This window comes from Chrysemys picta, chromosome 4 (genome assembly GCF_011386835.1).
Source record: "Chrysemys picta bellii isolate R12L10 chromosome 4, ASM1138683v2, whole genome shotgun sequence".
Lineage (NCBI taxonomy): Eukaryota > Metazoa > Chordata > Testudines > Emydidae > Chrysemys > Chrysemys picta.
In genome coordinates this window covers 105191488-105212199 of record NC_088794.1, presented here as the reverse complement: position 1 = coordinate 105212199, position 20712 = coordinate 105191488, and the positions used below count along the sequence as shown (strand labels likewise).

The window sequence follows — 20712 nt, the reverse complement described above, 5'->3', positions numbered from 1 at the left end:
AGTGCGCATGTGATAGGTGCTGTGCATGGTCTTGTTCACAGAGAAAGACTATATTCATTGTTCGCAAAACTGTATCTTTCTGAGGAATTCACTCCCTTTTTCCCATCCCACAGCTGTGAGTGTCTCCCGAGGTACCCCGTCATCCTCCTCCCAGAGGCTGGCGCAGATCAGGCGACGAAAGAGAAGGACACGGGACTAGATGTTCTCAGAACATATGGGCTGCTCCCAAGCTGAGGCGGCACAGCAGACCCAGTGGAGGGAGAACATGTCGCAATACCAGCGATCACACAGCGAACGGGAGGACAGGTAGCGGCAGGAAGACCAGCAGGCGACTCAAACGCGGCTTGGACTAATGAGGGAGCAAACGGACACGTTCCGGCACCTTGTAGATGTTCTGCAGGACCAGAGGACAGAGCCCCGCTGCAGTCTATCTCTAACCGCCCTCCCCCGCCACAAAGTCCCATCCCCCCCTCACCCAAAGTCCCAAGAAGGAGGGGCGGCAGGGGCCGTGAAAACAGTCACTCCACCCCTGCAGACTGTTCAACTAACAGAAGGCTCTCATTCCCAAAGATTTGATAATTCCTTTCCTTCACTCCAAAAGCACCTCACCCAAGCCCCCGTCCCAGTTTCATCCCCTAACTGTGTAGTTGTTAATAAAAAATATGTTTCTGTTAATTACTGTTTCCATCATGTTCTTTTAGAGGAGAGTGTGTTTGAAGGGGGGAAGGGGGTTGGTAATTGGAGAGGACAGTCACCTTTACCAGGGTACAGAAACGGGGGCAGGTTCAGCAGAAGGTCACACACACATTGCAGTCACTAGGCACCCTGGTCAGTCTGGGAGGTGGTTTTCATGTTCTGTGTCGGGGGGCTATGTGAATTTGTGGCGGGGGAGGGCGGTTACAGATCTTATGCAGCGGTCCTTAGCCTGGATGACAGAGCCACGCAGCAGGGGATCTGTAACCGCCCTCCCCCGCCACAAAGTCACATAGCCCCCACACACAGAGTCCCGAAAAGGAGGGGTGGCAGGCTCCGTTGAAACAACCAGTCCACCACTGCGGACCGCTCTAGGAGCAGGAGCCTGTCATTCCTCAAGTTTAGAAGCGTCCTTTCCATCACTACACCCACTCCCCACCACAGTCTGCGTCCCAGTTTCAACACTTTACCACGAAATCCTTAATAAAGAAAATGGTGTTAATGAACAAAGTTTCATTTATTTTATTTTTAAAGGTTTGTTGGAAGGGGGGGAAGGGAGTTGGTAACTGGAGAGGATAGTCAGCATTAACTGGGTAAAGATACGGGGGCAGGTTCAGCTTCTGTTTAAACAAACTTAATAGTTACAGGTTACCCTGCTCACTCTGGAACCTAGCTTTCAAAGCTTCCCGGATGCACAGCATGTCCTGCTGGGCTCTTCTAATCGCCTGGCTGTCTGGCTGGGCGTAATCAACAGCCAGGCGATTTGCCTCAACCTCCCACCCCACCATAAACGTCTCCCCCTTGCTATCACAGAGATTGTGGAGCACACAGCAAGCTGCTATAACAATGGGGATATTGGTTTCACTGAGATGAGAGTGAGTCAGTAAGCTTCTCCATCTCCCCTTCAGATGTCCAAAAGTACACTCCACCACCATTCTGCACTTGCTCAGCCAGTAGTTGAAGAGTTCTTTTTCACTGTCCAGGGTGCCTGTATAGGGCTTCATGAGCCAGGGCATTAGCGGGTAGGCTGGGTCCCCGAGGATCACTATAGGCATCTCCACATCCCCAACAGTTATTTTCTGGTCCGGGAAGTAAATACCTTCCTGCAGCCGTCTAAACAGACCAGAGTTCCTGAAAACGCGAGCATCATGAACCTTGCACGGCCATCCGACGTTGATGTTGGTAAAACGTCCCCTATGGTCCACCAGTGCTTGCAACATCATTGAAAAGTAGTCCTTTTGGTTAATGTACTGGCCTGGTGGTCCGGTCCCAGGATAGGGATGTGAGTTCCATCTATAGCCCCACTGCAGTTTGGGAATCCCATCACAGCGAAGCCATCTATGATCACCTGCACGTTTCTCAGGGTCACTACCTTTGAGAGCAGTAGCTCAACGATTGCGTTGGCTACTTGCATCACAGCAACCCCCACGGTAGATTTGCCCACTCCAAAGTGATTCGCGACTGACCGGTAGGTGTCTGGCATTGCAAGCTTCCAGAGGGCTATGGCCACTCACTTCTGGACAGTCAGGGCTGCTCGCATCCGGGTGTCCTTGCACTTCAGGGCAGGGGACAGCAACTCACAAAGTTCCAGGAAAGTACCCTTATGCATCCGAAAGTTTCGCAGCCACTGTGATTCATCCCAGACCTGCAGCACTATGCGGTACGACCAGTCAGGGCTTGTTTCCCGGGCCCAGAATCGCCGTTCCACACCATCAACATGACCCATTGCCACCATGATGTCCACGGCGCAGGGTCCCGTGCTTTGCGATAGGTCTGTGCCCCTCTCAGACTTAATGTCCTCACCACGCTGCCGTAGCCTCCTCACCCGATTTCTCAGCATCTGCCTCTGAAAAAGGTGGATGATAAGGTGCGAGGTGTTGACAACGGCCATAACTGCAGCGATGATCACAGCGGGCTCCATGCTCGCAGTGCTGTGGCATCCGCGCTGTCAATCACCAGAAAAGTGCGCGAACTGATTGCGCGCCGGCGCTTTCACGGATGGAGGGCAGGAGTGACGGTTGAATGACGACAGTTACCCAAAACCACCCTTGACACATTTTTTGCCCCAGCAGGCATTGGGGGCTCGACCCAGAATTCCAATGGGCAGTGGGGACTGCGGGAACTGTGGGATAGCTGCCCCCAGTGCACCGCTTCCAATGTCGACGCTTGCCCTGTTAGTGTGGACTCACAAAGTCGAATTACTGTCCTTAGTGTGGATACACGCATTCGACTTTGTAATATCGGTTCCACAAATTCGCTTTAAGTAAAATCGAACTACTCTCGTAGTGTGGACATACCGTTAGCTCCTTGCTCCTGCATGCACCACAACACAAGACTTTTATTCTTCTATTTTCTATTATTTTCTGTCATTTTAAAGAAATATGTAGAAAATGTGTAGCTAAAGGAACGAGCAACATTGCAAACAGGATAGTTCTGATATGGTGGCATTATTGATGTTAACTGGACAATGAGATGGACTGATGTTTAGTGTGCTGCGTCAGCAACATAGGTTATCATTCAATAGTATAGATAAATAATATCTTTCTAAAACAACAAGGAGTCCAGTGGCACCTTAAAGACTAACAGATTTATTTGGGCATAAGCTTTCATTGGTAAAAAAAACCACTTCTTCAGGTGCATGCCCAAATAAAGCTGTTATTTATAAGTCTTTAAGGTGCCACCAGACTCCTTGTTGTTTTTGTGGATACAGACTAACACGGTTACCCCCTGATATATAATATCTTTCTGAAATTCTCTCATCCCTCCCACACAAATGTGCTCAGAGCACTGTATAGTAATCTGAAAAACATTACAAAAAGACTTGATGAAACTACTGCAATACTGAACGCTTGGGAAAATAGAAAAGAAAAAGTATTGTATGGAGCAGGGGAAAAGAAAAGAATTTTACTAGAGCTGAGCAAATACTTGATTTTTCAGTTCAGTGAACAAACATATTTATATATAAATTCAGTTCATTTAAAACCAAACTGAATTTTTTGTTTTGTTTTTATCACTGAAACAGTTTCATTCAGGTTGAACGAAATGTTTCAAACCTTGTTTTGAAACAGTGTTTCAAAATCATTTCAAAACAAAATGTCAAAATGGTTTATTTGAAAATGTTGAAACAAACTGTTTTGACTTTTTGGAATTTTTTTCTTTATTTTTAATCAGCCAAAAGTATTCACTGAATTTAAACCTAATAAGTGAATAGTTTCAGTTGCCCCAAAATAGCATGTTTTGGCAAATGTATTTCTGAACGAAAAATTTCACTTAGTTCTAGATTTTACATATGAGGGCTGATAGTGGTTATGATTAAAAATACCTTAAATTGCGAGGAGTGAACCCATAACTACACATATGTGTTGATTCCCTCTGCCCCCAGCATGGATAATAATTAAAGACTGAGGCTTTAGCCCCAGAACACAGGCTTCCAATGCCTCAGCGAAAGCACTGAAGATCTCATAACTGTGCTTCCTCTCTATTGAAGATGTGAAAATAGATTATACAGAATATGCTCTCAAACTAGGAGGAGGAGTCCTGACAGCTTCTGATATGATTCAGAAATATCTGCTCTAAGGGAGGAATAAAAGGTGGTGGTTTTCTTCCAAGCTCCACCCACAACATAAGCTCTACAATTGTGAGTTGTCAAAATAAGATTTCTCACAATATATTGTGCAGATGTTCAAAATACATCTGTGCATGCTGTCTGAGATCCACTGGGGTCCTTGAGCTTGGCTCCCCTTGGTGGGGGCCTTGATATGTCCATGGGCTGTACTCTGACTTGAACGAACTTAAAAAAGTGATTTCTCCTAAATGCCACCTATTCGTAACATCACTCACAGTAAATTGTGCAGATCTGTGATTCTCCCTCTCATTTCTTACATGAGGAATTAAATAGTAAGCAATTATGATCATGATCACTGGGCACCTAATTTAACCTATCACAGAGATGAATGGAACAGAACACAACACTCAGAGCTATTGCTCGAGGATCTCTGCAGACTCACATACATATCTCTGCATCAGTTACATTTGGATCACATTTCTGAGGTTTTCTGCACAGCCATAACAGCTAGACTTATTTAATTTTAAATAAAAGCTGAGATTCAGCATAACAAGATTCCCACACAGAGAAGTGATGGCATTCCATACTGCCATGTTACCAGTTCAGTCTGAACCCTGATTCTGCCCAGACCCACTGAGAGGGCATTGCTTTTGAATCCTTCTCACTTTTCTTCTTGCTGGCATAGGAGATGAATAAGGTGTATCAGAGTTGATAAGAATTTTGTCTTAGCCAGGTGGAATATGATGGCTCTGCTGACATCTAGTTGGCACTATCTTATTTACCTAGGATGGAAAATACGGCTTTTATTAAAACTGTTTTTAAGCCACAAAACCACATAAATGTTGTAAGTTTCTATACTTTGTTCACAGAAAAGTATATATCGAACAGAAAAGACAATTTGCATGTGTTTAATTGTAATGTGTCTGCTTATAAAGAACTCCAATCATGCCCTTTTTACACTCCTTGGATTAAAAGGGATATTTGACTGATAATGAAAAGCAGAATCTGGATCATACCACCTAGTCAGAATCTGCAGATTGCACTCTGCCAGTCTGTTGGGAGGAATCGTGCCTGGGTTGACAGACTTCCTAGAGCAGGAGAATCTCATGGTAGCATCTCTGCTTTCCCTTGTTGAGCTGACCAGAGCAGGATTTGGTCCATTACTTTTGTTCAGAAATTGTTTTTATTTCATTGTCAACTTTACATAGAAGATCCATCATGTAACCCCTAAATTTGTGACATTCTATTGGAGTGCAAGACAAATGAAGCTTAAAATATATTTTATATGTGACTTTTTTCTGATACAGGAAAATATATCAAACTGTATAAAATCTGTGCAGTTACCATAAATGTCATATTTTAATACTTGAGGGAGTGTTACACTGCTGCCAATGTTAATTCTGCCCCCTTTCCAAATAGCGTATTACAATGTTGTGTCCCAAGAGCCCCTGTTGTGCGGATGGAGAAGTTCATCAAATCAAAGAGTTCATAACATTGAATATCTGACAATTACTGTGAGTAAAATGCATAAGTTGCACTTCTTGTCCTTAAAATCACTCCAAAGCATTTTTCAGTACATAGAAGGCATTGAAGCAGGAAGCTACATTGATTTGTTCTTTATCTACTCCTTTGTCGCTATGTGTTCCCCTCGCCCCTCGTCACGTGAAATGTATAACTGGTCATTCATAAGATTTGTGTTTTGTAAAACAGATGCCTGTATGTCTGGAGCATCAGGGACTCAACAGTGTTGTTGTCGTTTGTTATGTTTAATGTTTCTTTCATAACTACGAGGGGCTGCCATTGTTGCTATCTTGTGGATGCAGATGTCTTTCTTCCTCTGCACCCAGGTGCATTTTACCCCCTTCCGCTTTGTTCTGCTTCTAGCAGTGTTTCTTTTTCCGCAGCAGGAAGAGTGGTTGGGAGTGGGGGAGAGGAGGGAAGGAAGGAAGGTTAGAAGAGGAGTAGGCATTCCACCAGCACCATCAGCATCATTCTAGTCATAACCCCAAAACTGCAAGTTTAGCTGGCATCACCATTATACACTGGAAAGTGATGCTTGATAGGTTAATGTCAATAGGGAATCACTTAACCTGTCAACTTTGCTTGAACTACTATTGCAAAAATATAGGCAGTGCCAGTTATTCTTGTGTAGATGATTTAGTGTATTGTTTGGTTCTTATGATTATTTCAGCAACAGAGAAGTGTGAAAATAAGCACAAAAATTTGCATATGTAGCCTGTAAGAGGGAAAGTGGAATATTTCTTTATGAGGAGCAGAATTCTCTTGACATTTTTAAACAAGCCTTTTTGAACTCTAATAATTTCTTACTCATATCAAGCTCTTATGAGTCAGTTTAAAGCTAAAAGAGTAGGTAATTATTGGTAATGTCAGTTTGCATTCTGAAACTTTGCAGTACATTTTAGAAAAAAATGAGATTTTTATTTGTAGGCGAAGTTATTGTATGATGGTGAATTTTCATTGAGGGGAACTCCAAATATGTAACCTTTTTAAAAAACATTTTTTCTTGCATTCTAATTCTGGAAAAGATAAGGTGCAACCATTTTTATTTCATTACTATTTCATGAGTAAAGGCTGCATCAAATATTTGCAATATTTGAAATTTTACAAAAATCCCTCATCTCCAATACCATCTCCCTTCCTTCCACAAGATATTGGTGAAATCAGGGTTTGTTATTTTGGTCTTTATGTGTTTCTATCTGTCTGTCTGACCCTCCATCATGTTTTCTAAATATTTAAAATATAAATAATAATATCTTGCCTTTTCCTTTGCATACCTTAGGAGAATTAACTTGATTAATTCATTAGGGTTTTGTTTATGTGTGTATTGTGTGTGTCTGTGTTAATAACTTAAATAAGTCATAGGCCTGGTCTACACTTAAAAGTTAGGTTGAGATAGCTACGGCACTCAGTGATGCAAAAGATCCCTGAGCACTGTACCTGTGGTGACGTAACACACACTGTAGACGTAGCTTGGTTGACAGAGGAATCCTTTTGTTGAACTAGGTTCTGTTGCTTGGGGAATTGGAGTTCTTACAGATACAAAAAAAACCATCTGTCTCTGTAGGAAATGTCTATGCTACAGCACTACAGTGCCATAACTGCTGCACAGTAGCCGTGCCACTGTACCGCCTGTAGTGTAGACATGTCCATAGAGTTTAAGGCCAGAAGGGACCCCAGTACATCTAGTCTGACCTCCTGCACAACATAGGCCACTAAACCCCACCCAGTTACCCCTGTAATGAGCCTAATAACCTGGATTAGACCAAAGTATTACAGCCCTCTGGAAACTAAACTATTATGTGCCAGAGGCAAAGAATATGAGAGACCGAGGTATACCAATGCCCTAGGCCCCTGTAGTGGTTGAGAACTTATCTGATGAGATATGCCTAGAGGTAGAAAACACTTATTGGAGGAAAGCTAAATTGGAGTATGGAATTAGGTATTTAGTTTTGATAGTGGTCAGGTCTTATCACTTGCAGAAATGAGCTCTATAGTCTAGTCTAATGTCCTGTGAAAGTTCTGTCTCCTGCAATCACAATCCTCCCCATTTGGGTCAACTCTTCCACAGTTCTAAGGGAGTATAGATATTCATGGACGTTCATGATCACTTATAAAGAGGTGTAGATATTGTGAACTTTATTAATTGGGGAGCCAATACAGAGAGAGGATGTATTAGTGTCCTGTGTGCTAAGCAGAAGGGCTACTTTGATTTGTACTAATTTGAGCTTTCTTAATGTATGTGGTTTGATTCCTAAATCTGAGCTGCAGTTATCAAGTTTAGATATCATGAATGTGTGGATTACAATGTTCTATGTTGACCAAAAGATTGGGACTTAGAAACCTGGTTCAATGCACAGACTTAATCATTAAAGTTCTTGTTGCCTTAATTCACCTCTGTGTAAAATTTCAGATATTTACCATGTTAGTGAAATGTTCTGAGTTCTATAAACATATTAGATAAGAAGTAATCAACTAATTATTCGGTAACTTTGACAAAATAATCCAAGGTAGTGGTAAAGCAGCTGCATCACTAAGTTACTTTGCACTAAGTTACTTTGAAAAGCAGTTGTTTGCACCAACTTTATAAATGCAAGATGGGCATTTATATTAACACATAAAATAATGAAAAGATTCAGTTTATTGTAGACAAACTGGGGAATCAAAGTTCCAAGTTATATTCAAGGATAAACAGGGGAGAGAAGTAACTAAGTCATAGTTCAATTCCAACCGGAAAAAAAATGAACAAGGTCATAAAAGAAAATGTAATTGGTCAGAAAATATTTTTTCCTGGATGGCTGTGCTATGTCTAATTAAGCACACATTTGCAAAATTCTCTCGTCATAAATTTTACACTGCTTTATATTAGCACTTGTCCCACTCAAACTATCACTTATCCATCTAAGTCCTACAGCTACTGTAAGAATTTACTTGCAAAATTTATTGATAACTTTGAGGATATTTTTCTTTCATGTTACTGAAAGAGTTTCTTGTTCTATCCCAAAATAAATACAGAATGTTTGTCAATAATGCACATATATCATCTTATGTAAATAAATATATATTGCACATTATATTATACCTTTCTTTTCATTATTACACTCTAAAATATATTGAGCTACATACCATTGTAAGATTATTCCAACATGAAAATCCTAATTTGCAATGCTTATTAATAAATCACCTGGGCTTTGCAATACTGCCTTAAAAAGCTTTTATCTTTGTCCTGAAAATATGTTTAAATTATAATGTACTGCTGATTCATTATGTCTTTCTGGAAGCAAGGATGACTTGGAACATTGAGGAGAATTCCCTCAGGACTTGCCATATTACTTATCTTGTCTTTAGGTATGCTCTGATTAGAGTGCTCAGAATCCACCCTATTGGGTGTTATATAGCCTAGTACTGTACTCCTGCAAATTAGCCACCATGGCTGCCCATGGAGAATAATGAATTCTATGGCTCTCGGCAGTGTCCTGACGTATACTTAGGGCCCTTCGTTTTCAATTTTTATGTTATTTAATTGTTCCTGGGAATTTATCAGTATTTATTACCACAGCAAAAACAGGTGAAAATCAGTATAAAAAACTATTAATAATTTTGTAGGTAAATATCGGGATTTATTTTGGTGGATGGAAAGACAGAGGGGAAAAGTATTCAGTAGATTAATGATTTGAATTTGGTTCATCAATGTGGTTTGCTGCAGAACTAAAACAGAACTCAAAACACAATGCCACCTCTGAGTTTAAGAAAACAATATATCTCTAATCCCCAAATAAAACTTTTCATTTGAATAAACAGCTTGTTGTTGTAGACTTAGAACTATTAACCGCTAAATATTTACATTTAATAATTGGGCCACATCATTTGCAGTGTATACACTCAGCTTCATCCTTTTCTCCTGTTTTTTTTCTTTTTTTAAACTTTCGAATACTTCCTTGTGTTCTGAAAAATATTCTGATACTGATTTTTGTTTTCTTCCCATTTTAGTGTGTCAAATCTTTAAACCGTTATCTGCCAACAGCTTGAAATGTGTATGTGGTGGGTGTGAGATTCATCAGTACGTTCAGATGTGCGTGCACTTCAGAGCTTGCTTGCGTGTTTGTTTGTTTATTGTGTGGATCTTCTAGACTAATTCATAGCCTTACTTCAACAGGCAGCTTTACGTATACTCACAGACTAATGTATTATCATAATACATATGTCTCATGCAATAAATTTTATTTTCCTAATAAAACAAGTTATTTTTTATACATTTGAATGATACAAAAATAGGGTGAAAATCAGAAAAAAATGAATAATACTTTTTGTAAAACCTGGGAATTTTTTGGTAAAAATCAGTTTAAACTGAAAATGAATACTGTATTTGGACTACCCCACCAGCGAGGTAGCCATTCAACTCATCAACAGCTATTGGCCATTGAGGGGATTCTTAGTTCCTTGGTCCTTTGCAGTATACTGGTTGTCTTCTATGCCTGGAGACAGCTGTTGGTTAGCGGTGATACACAGGAATTGGAATATGTTAGTTGAAGATTGAAGTAGTGTTGAGGAGATTTCTGGTTTCCAGTCTTTTATACAAGGATTTCATGTGCGTGAACAAAGAAGCTGTGTTGGAGGTAGACACTTTATTTGTCCTCACCCACGACTGTGTCAAGAACTACCCACCTAAACTCTTTTGGCTAACATAGTCTGATTAACCAGACTGCTTCTCCCCATTAGTAGTTCTTTCAGTTGATCATCACAAGGAGTTTGCTGTGTTATCTGTAGGAAAGATAGACTGCCTCCAGGCAAGTTTTCCTCTGAATGTGTATGAGTATGAATGTGAATGTGTATGAGCCTTGGAATCCTGACAGACTGTCTGTCTCTGGCTGGGTACAGAGATGTCAGTGATTTCCTGGGTTTACTGAAACTTAACTGCATTTCTGTCTCCTCTCCATCCTAACTTCTTTAAATCAGTGAGGTGGTTGTGGGGCCATTGCTAACAGATTTATTGGTGATTCATTTTGTTAAGAAAGGGTGCAGACCATCTTCACACATGTAGAGGATCATTCCCTCCTCACTTCAAAAATGTGCTTGTCTATTCTTTCCCTGTCAGTAGTCTTCCATTTTTAGTGCAAGTAGTTAAGAAAGTAGTTGTTTTTTTCAGTTTCAGTGTTCCTTGACACCAGTTACGTCAAGGATAGGTGGTAGTCATTGATTTGTCCTTCTTTTGGAATTGATAAAACATGGTGCTCTGGGGTATGCAATGGGTTAATAATTTAGCCATCTGGCTTCCTTGGTCATACCAGATCTTAAGATTTTGATACAAAACAGTATGAGCTGTTCCTCCCATTACTAAAGGAAGTTGTAGATGTGTCTAGATCCCACCCCGTAGTGATTGCAGCAGCCATTTCTAGAATAGAGGAGTCAACCAGAAGATGGTATGGTTGCTTAGAGAGTAAAGTATTTCTGTTGATGGGAGGTTAATGTTTTGATATTTTGAAAAATATGCATAGTATACTTTTAGTATAATAAGACCTAAATAAGGCTTTTATTTGCCTTATTAATGTAGATTTGTTTGAAAAATATTGAGCCTCATTCTGGTAGGTGTCAGCGCTACCCACTTTTGGGGGGTTTCGTTGTTGCACTTCACGCTGACAGATGCTGGAACTGCCTTATGTTGTAGATTTCATTCTCCTTTAGCTCATTTCCACGCATTAAAAAAAACAAACAAAAAAAAACCTTAAAACACTACTTTTCAATTATAACCACTTACAGATCACTTTGTAGATAGAAGAGGATGGAAGACTATCTTTTTTAGGTTTTAGGAATGAAGTCATAGAATTTTGAAATATTTTGTCTGTTTTTATGTTGCTGGATTTTTTAGCTGTACTCTGAAAGTGTATCAAGCAGCATCTGAGTGGTCTGGGGTTAATAGGGTAAATAATAATAATATTATTATTAAATAATAAAATTATTTTATTATTAATAATAATATTAATCAATTCATATTTTTAAGATTAAAGTTTCAGCAAAGTAGACATTTTTAAAGTTACATCAGTGTAACACTGATAACTTTGATTGCTATATGGACAGAGGAAGAACAAGTATATATATGATATGATTTTGGCAATATATTTTACAGCAGGTTTGGGAAAGGATGGTAGAGTTGAAGGGTGAGTTCCATTTCAATTAGTGTTTAAAATAATGTCTGTCTATTTCCAAAGTAGCTGTAATTAGCTCCATATTTTTATTTCTGATTATGCAGTAGATAAACTGTCTGCTGCACCCAAGGTTTGCTTAAACCACATCTTATTTTTTGCCAGGCTCAAGCACACCATCTTTCATTTGTTTTTTTTTTGCCTTCTGTCTAGTATGATATACATCAGAGTCCCTCTGTTTTGAAGTGTTTTGTGTATGATCATTTTGATCTACTATAATAAATCCCTTTCAGAAATAGCCGAATAGATTATTCCAGTACTGTACTTCAGCAGCCTACTCTTTAATTGACCCTTTCTCATTTGAGGGGAAGGCTTTGAAGTCCTGAGCCAAACTTAGAGCTCATGATACATGCTGTCCTCTATTTTTTTAATAGATATTTCATTACATATTTGCCCTTTAACTATGGCAGTATCATCAGATTAGCATGTTGAATCCACATCAAGTGCTTATCTTATAATGCAAAAAGAATTCATCGCAGAAAACAAAGGTCCATATGAATACAAACACATTTTTGTGAAATGATAAATGCATTTTCTATTCCCTCTATTAGAATTTCAAAAGAGATATTTAGCCTCCCCCCCCCCCCCCCCACTTTATATAAAACATGGATGTGGCTACATTGCATCGTATGTGGCTTCTGTCTTTGTACAGTACTTTGAGGGCTATAACCCACCTCATCAGAGGTCTGTCCTGTAGTAGGTGACCTCTTGGTACCCTTCTGGCTCTGTCAATCTGGACACTCAATAACAGACTTTAAAGGACCGTCCATAAAAAACGTGTTTCCTCCCCAATCCGGTCCAGGTTGGGTAAAATGTTACAAGCAGAACCTAAGGACCCGACTCCAGTGAAGTCTCCCACTGCCAAGGAATACATAAAAAGAAAGATCCGCCAGTTCTGTCACCTTGGTATTGAAGCATAAGGATAGATACTCAACACTTCTGTCTATGAGTGCTAATCCAGACCCATTGTCAGTACCACCTTATCTAAAGACTGTCCAGTTACTGCTGTTGCACTGGATTCATCAGAATTAACTGCGGGAACCCCTCAGACACCAGGACATACCAAGACTTATATAACACTGGAGGATATATTTCTTCCTTATCTGCAGTTTCCATTTCTTTCTGGCCCGTCCCTCCTAAGGGATTTCCTTATTCCAGAGGAGGAGCCCACATCACTGTTCCAGGAGCCTTCTGACCTCCAACCATCCAGCAGGAGTGCCCTGGTGATGACTGAGCCACTGCCAACAGAGCAGTTCTCAGACTCCGATGAATCAGAGGAGATCGCTGAACCAGAATCTCTGCAGAGGCAATTAAGCCCCATTAGACAGTTGAAGGGTTATGCTTGCCGTTCCGCCACCTTACCGATTTCCAGGGGGTCCCCTGCAACCAGTCGATCCCTCTTTTTGGCCTCATTGGAGTCCATGGGATTCTTATGGCAGGCATCTTGGCCCCTCTCCGAAGTTATACTGCTCCTCTCCTTCTCACCCACCAGTTCCGTTGGTGTATGAGGAGGAAGAGGTGGATCTCAATCCACAGGTCACACTATCAAAAGGCTACCCTGGCAGATAAGGACAGGTTCTAAGACTGGACTTCCTGTGGAGGAAGGTCTCCTCCTCCACAGGCCTGCAATTTTGTGTCACTAACTACCAAGCTTTGTTAGTGAAATATGATTTTAATACCTATTCCAGGCTTGCAGACTTTACAGACAAGCTTCCCACAGAGAACAGGACCCAGTTTCACTCTCTTCTAGATGAGAGGATTGGCAAAGGCTATTGGCAAAGGCAGCCCTGCAGATGTGGCAGACATGCACTCAATGTGGCAGGTATGGATTCCAGAAATTTGGCCACTGATCTTGTCACGAGGAGGGACTCCTGGCTGCAATCATCAGGTTTCCTAGGTAGGTCCAGAACACCATCCAGGACCTCCGTTATGGTGAGTCAAATCTCTTTGATGAGAAAACAGATGATTCCCTGATGATACTCATTAAAAGCCTCAAGATTGACTCTGTGTTCCCTGGTGATTTATACTTCGACCCCTCAGGAGGAAATACTAGTGGCAACCCTATAGACTGAGGCCACCCCCGTCTCATGCACCTTTTTACCAACACAAAGACAAGCCACCGTGCAAATGTCAGAAGATTCAGAGGCCTTGCTTCTTGGCCCTAGCTGCTGCCACAGCCTCTACTCATTCTCAATCACCAATAAAGAGACACTTTTGACATATTGATTGAGACCCCTGTACCACCACTGATCCCAACCACCTCATCCCCTGTTACTTTTGGGGCCATCTTGCACTCTTTGCCCACAACTGGAACAAGATCACTATGAACAGTTGGGTTCTGGAGATTATCCACCAGGGACAGTCCATAGAGTTTCTCTCATTTCCACCTCACAAACTGCTTTCCTGATCCCTCTTCGGGGAACACTTTCACAATGTAATTTTTCAATAGAAAGTGGACTGCCTCTTACACCCAGGGGCCATAGAGCATATCTCACCTCATTACTATGGGAGAGAATTTTACTTCTTGAATTTCCTAATTTCCAAAAAAAGATGGAGAGTGAGACTCATCTTGGTCCTTTGGCAATTCAACATCTTTATTTGAAAACTGAAGTTCTGGATGATTATTTTGGCATGTGCATTCCCCTGCCTTCAGGAAGGGTTCACTGCTCTCCACATAAAAGACACATATTTCCATGTGGACATTTGCCAATCACACAGGAAGTTTCTACATTCTGTGGTAGACCACGAACGCTTCCAGTTTTGAGTCCTCCCCTTTGGGGTGGTTACAGCACCCAGAGTATTTACAAAAATTTTCTCTGAGGTAGTAGCCCAGATGAGATGCCAGGGCTATATGGTATTCCCATACCTGGACAACTGGTTCCTGGTAGGTCGATCTCGTGAAGAGGTCAGGTCAGCAACGAGGATTCTCATACAACTTTTAACAGCCCTAGGTTTTTGCATAAACAAAGAAAAATCTGTTTTGTTACCTACAAGGTCAATCAACTATATAGGGGCGAGGCTGGACTAGATTTATACAAGAGAATTCCTCCTCTCAGAAAGGTTTCATGCACTGAGCACCTTGATTTCACACATCACTTACAGACCATGAACCACAGTGCACTGTACCTTTCATTGTTAGGCCACATGCACCTACATGTCTCCACTTACAGTGCCTACAGGCTTGGCTCCACTCAATCTATTGACCAAGCAAGGACCATATCAACTCCAGGGTGATTGTTCCCACCACTGTTGTCACAATGGAGTACTCTGTTGTGGGACCTCTTTGCATCCCTAATGAATAGAAATCTCCCCCTATATTGATTCAAAGGAGCCATGGGTTGAGACTCCCATGGCAGTGCTCTGCTGATGTCTTGGACAAATGTCCTCAGATATGCCTTTCCTTCCCCTGCTTCCACAGGTCATAGGGAAGATAAGTCACAACAGAGCCAGCATCATTCTCCTTGCTCCCTACTGGCCCAGGCAGTTCTGGTTCATGGAAATTTTAATAATATATGCCCATCCACCAGTCAGGATTCACCCGTTCTCAGATCTCCTAACCCAAGATGGAGGGAAGACCAAGCACCTGAGTTCAGGCTCACTTCATCTCATGGTCTGGGTTTTGGGTGGGTGTTGGAAATAGAATGCTCATGTTTGGCCCCCATTCAGGTGATCCTTAACCACAGTAGAAAAGAGTCTACTAGAACCTGCTATCAAGCCAAATGGAGATGCTTTTCGGCCTGGGCACAACTGTTCCAATATTCTCCAATGTGAATATAATAAATCAGAGAGAAACAAGTATAAATGTAATGGAGGCATTGTGTTTAATGAATTTGTCTACTATATGATTTTAATCCAAATCAGACTGATTATAACAGAGTAAGATATTATAAGCTATTGTTTTACTGTCAGTCATTTGAATTCTTTAATATGACTAGTCAATGTCCATTTTGGATCCATAACTTAAATGAACTTTAATTACAGTATTCACTTTGTTTTCCTGTGTTAAATGATTATCTCTGAAGTGCAATTTTATGATTAGCAGAGATTGAACGTATAAACTAAGCTAGGGCTGATTTTTCCCTTGAGTATAAAACAGGTAAATTCATAATGAAAGGATGTTGTGTTTGGATTTCAAATGAATGCAAACTCTGTTCTGCTTTATAGGTTGTATTTTTAAAACTGTCTAATCACTCTAAAATTAACAGAAGAATATTAAAATTGAACTTCAGAAATACAGAAGTTAAATACGAGTCATATATATTGGCTACTCATTAATATTAATCTTTTTCCTCTCAGAAATTAAAAATGTATGTATATATTGAGCAAATATTTTTGAACTATTTAAGTTCCTAGATTTTAGTGCTTATTCCTCAGTGGCATAAAGCTGTGGTGGATAAATAAGGATATTAATTTCATTATGGAATTTCCTTGTAACCAAAATTTACATTGTTCACACGTGTTTACATAAATGTCCAGACTACATAGGAGACAGAAGTTTTCCCCATCTGAGTTTCCTTATCTCAGTATAAATTATTGGAGATATCCCATCTCCTAGAACTTGAAGGGACCTTGTGTCTAGCCCTTTGCCTTCACTAGCAGGACCAAGTACTGATTTTGCCCCAGATCCCTAAGTGGCCCCCTCAAGGATTGAACTCACAACCCTGGGTTTAGCAGGTCAATGCTCAAACCACTGAGCTATCCCTCCCCCCAAGTAGCTAAGTATAGATTTAGTTATATTAAAATGGTACATATCACTAATAAATGAATTTAAATAGGGACCAGGACAAATTAACTTTAAAGAAACAAAATTGGTATAAATCAATTCTCCTTTTTCCATTCAGAGAATAAAACAGTGGCCAGTCATTCTGTCAGCTGTGTACTTTTAATTTCCATGGAAGTCAATGGAAGGCCCATTGAATGAGATGATTGGGCCCCAAACATTAAAGTTAAGCTTAGTATAAGCCCCAATCCAGCTCAGAAATCCAGGGTCAGATCCTCAGCTGGTGTAAACAGAGCTTTGACAATTTATACAAACTGAGGACTTGCCTTCCACTGGTTGTCAAAAAGTCATATCAATGAAGAACAAAATGTCTCCCTGTGCTTTGCTATAATGAAAGAAAAGTGTAAATTCATTAATCATTATGACTGGATGAATGAATCCTTCCCAAAGTTCTTGTTATAATGTCCATGTTTTAGTATGGCTTAGAATTTCTTAGGGATGCTTGAATAGATGGCAACAAATGAGTTCTGAGTTAAATAATAGCCTATTATGAACTGAATCCTGCAACATTACCAAGCATAGCATTTACTACTGTGAGCAAGGTTAAGATTTTGTCATGGTTACTTTTAGTAAAAGTCACGGACAAGTTGTGGGCAATAAACAAAAATTCATGGAAGCACGTTGCCTGTCTGTGACTTTTACTAAAAAATAAGTGGGGATGGGGAGGAATGACAGCTGGAGCTCTATGGATGGGGGGCTGGCAGCCACAACCATGGGAGGGAGCCCAGCCCCGGCACAGCCATGTAGGTGGGGGGGAGAAGGGGCACGGCCCAGGAGGTGGCAGGGAAGAACACAGCCCTGGCTGCAGCCTCTAACAGCTGAAGCCAAAGAAGTCATGGATATCCTGTAAAGTCACGGAATCCATTAAATCTGTGACTAAATTGTATCCTTAACTATGAGTTAATGATTCATATTTGTAAAGGTATTTAGGCATTGAGGCATTCAGCCTAAATATTTTTTTTCTGTTCTGACCACCAGCCAGTTTTTATTTTTACATACAGGCACACAATGAGGAATCTGAAAGTTGAAACTTTGAACGTAAATAGTCCATGTTAAGCCTTTGCTACGTGTGTGTGTCTGCAAATATATATAATAATAATTTTAAAAGTTACAAGCAAGTGAAAAATCATTTTTGAACAGTTATTATAATTTAAGGAAGAACCTAATGAAATCCTGCTCCTTTTGGGCTTGTCTTCACTGGAAAATGAGGTCATCATAAAACATGATCTTGGATCATGATTAAACCCCTACTGAAACTAGCTTGCAGAATGATAAATGTGTCTTCACTAGAGAATTGGGTGATTAGAAAATACTGCAGACATGCAGCAAGAACAAGTTCACTGCTGCTTACATTTTTGTTTTTCCTGACTATTTTTATTTGAATTCTGAACACTTAATGTTGCATTAACATAATGTTTTGCATTTAACTTTGTTACAGATAAAATTGTTCTGTTTAATATTCTGCTTGCAGTCTGATTTAACCAACAAATAGAGTAGGCCATCACTATGTAAATGGTAGAAAGCTCAATTTTTATGCTGAGTGCATGAGCTATGATGACCTGTCAATTAATCTGCAGGGACCCCAGCTGGATCAATTACAGCTTTAGTAGAAGGGATGTCAATTCTTTCTTTACCACTTGAGTCAGCCTGGGAGAAAGCAAGGATAATACTGACGAACAAAAACAAAATGAGAGGATGACACTGAGCAACCAAAACTTTTCATCAGTTTATCCATTGCAGGTGGGACTGAATGCAGCAGTAGCAAAACTGCTTATAGAAAAATTAAATTTCAGATTCACTTCAGTCACACACTTCAATTTTTTTTTTAATCAATAGCTAATTTTGGGTACAACTAAAAATGATTTTTTTCTTTCATTAACTTATCAAACTAAGAAGGCCAACAGCATATTGGGCTGTATTAGTAGGAGCATTGCCAGCAGATCGAAGGAAGTGATTATTCCCCTCTATTCAGCACTGGTGAGGCCACATCTGGAGTATTTTGTGACAAAGTTCCTCCTCTACCTTGGTGGGTCCTGCGCTTATTGGCAGATTTGCTCACTTCACAGATTCACCCTGTGGGTCAGGAAACAGTCCAGAGACCTTCCCCTCTGGTAGAAGCTATAGTCCAGGTCAATTCCTCCTGTGTTTGATCAGGAGTTGGGAGGTATGGGGGGAACCCAGGCCTGCCCTCTACTCCGGGTTCCAGCCCAGGGCCCTGTGGACTGCAGCTGTTTAGAGTGCCTCCTGGTACAGTTGCACGACACCTACAACTCCCTGGGCTACTTCCCCATGGCCTTCTCCCAACACCTTCTTTGTCCTCACCACCGGACCTTCCTCCTAATGTCTGATATCGCTTGTACTTCTCTGTCCTCCAGCAGTACGCCTACTCACTCTCAGCTTCTTGCACACCTCTTGCTCCCAGTTCCTCACACACACTTCCTCTCCTCTGGCTGCCTGGCTTGACTGGAGTGAGCCCTTTTATAGCATCAGAGGGGCCTTAATTAGAGTCAGGTGCTTAACTGCCTCACCTGATTCTTAGCAGGTTAATTGGAGTCAGGTGGTCTATTAGCCTGGAGCAGCCCCTGCTCTGGTCACTCAGGGAACAGAAAACTACTTATCCAGTGGCCAGTATATCTCCCTTCTGCTACTCTGCTGTTCCCAACTGGTCTGGGTATATCACAATTTGTCCAGTTTTGGTCCCCCCTCTACAGAAGGAATGTGGACAAATTGGAGATAGTCCAGCAGAGGGCAATGAAAATTATTAGGGAGCTGGGACACATGACTTACGAGGAGCAGCTGAGGGAACTGGGGTTATTTAGTCTGCAGAAGAGAAGAGTGAGGGGAGATTTGATAGCAGCCTTCAACTACCTGAATGGGGGTTCCAAAGAGGATGGAGTTCTCAGTGGAGGCAGCTGACAGAACAAAGAGCAATCATCTCAAGTTGCAATGCGGGAGGTCTAGATTGGATATTAGGAAACACTATTTCACTAGGAGGGTGGTGAAGCACTAGAATGGGTTACTTAGGGAGGTGCTGGAATCTCCATCCTTAGAGGTTTTTAAGGCCCAGCTTGACAGAGCCTTGGCTGGGATGATTTAGTTGGTGTTGGTCCTGCTTTTTGAGCAGGGGATTGGACTAGATGACCTCCTGAGGTCTTTTCCAACCCTAATATTCTATGATTCTGTGATAAATAAAAGTTATTGCATTGTTCAAAGTCTGTGCTGTGCCTTTTCTGCATTGTATCTGTTGTCTAAAATATCATTCACAAATGAGCCTAGACAATAAATTCTCACTAAGCTCTGCAATTTAGCAGTCCATCCCTGCTCAACAAAGCACTTAAGCATGTGTTTAACTTTAGATACATGCTCAAGTCCCATTGACTTCAGTTGGACTTTAAATTAAGCATGAGCTTATGTATTTTGATGAATAGGGATGGACTTTAGCACATGCTTAAATGCTTTGCTGAACTGGAGCCTAAGTCAATTTTGGTATTCATAATTCTCCATGTAATAAATAATTTGATTATTAATATGTTAACAACAATGCTGTTGCATTTCCAACTGCCTATACCACATTTAGAGAAATAACCACTTGAATATGGCAACTAGATTATGTAATAGTTTAAGGTCCAAACCCAATAGACAATATAAAATAGTTTTGATTTACTTATTTATTCTGGCTGATGACACAGAAGGCAAATTTACTTTGACCAATGTAATATCTCACTGGCCTTCAAACCAGGCATAGATTTAACTGAATGTTTCAGGCAATACAAACATTTAAAGATTATTCCTATTAACACAAAGTCAGTTTCCCTAAAATAGTTGAATTTAGAACCTAAAGTATGCAATGTGTCTATTTCTAAAATATGACTGCATTATAAAATTAAGAATTTAAGTATTAGTGCCTATGTTTGTAATGCGTACAATAGGTCCAAGAAAAGTGAAAAATTTTACAT

At 40.6% G+C, this 20712-nt stretch overlaps 1 protein-coding gene across 12 annotated transcripts in view; it reads left to right on the top strand.

The window, feature by feature from the left end:
• Positions 1-20712, top strand: part of PRKD1 (protein kinase D1) — a 305153-nt gene that overhangs the window by 197314 nt on the left and 87127 nt on the right. For 3 of the 12 annotated variants that reach the window (XM_065595401.1, XM_065595403.1, XM_065595402.1), the window contains one exon: positions 5678-5772. The exons of the other annotated variants lie outside the window; for them this stretch is intronic. The gene's annotated coding sequence lies outside the window, so the exon portion shown is untranslated. The remainder of the gene's footprint in view (positions 1-5677; positions 5773-20712) is intronic. 12 annotated transcript variants of the gene reach the window in all.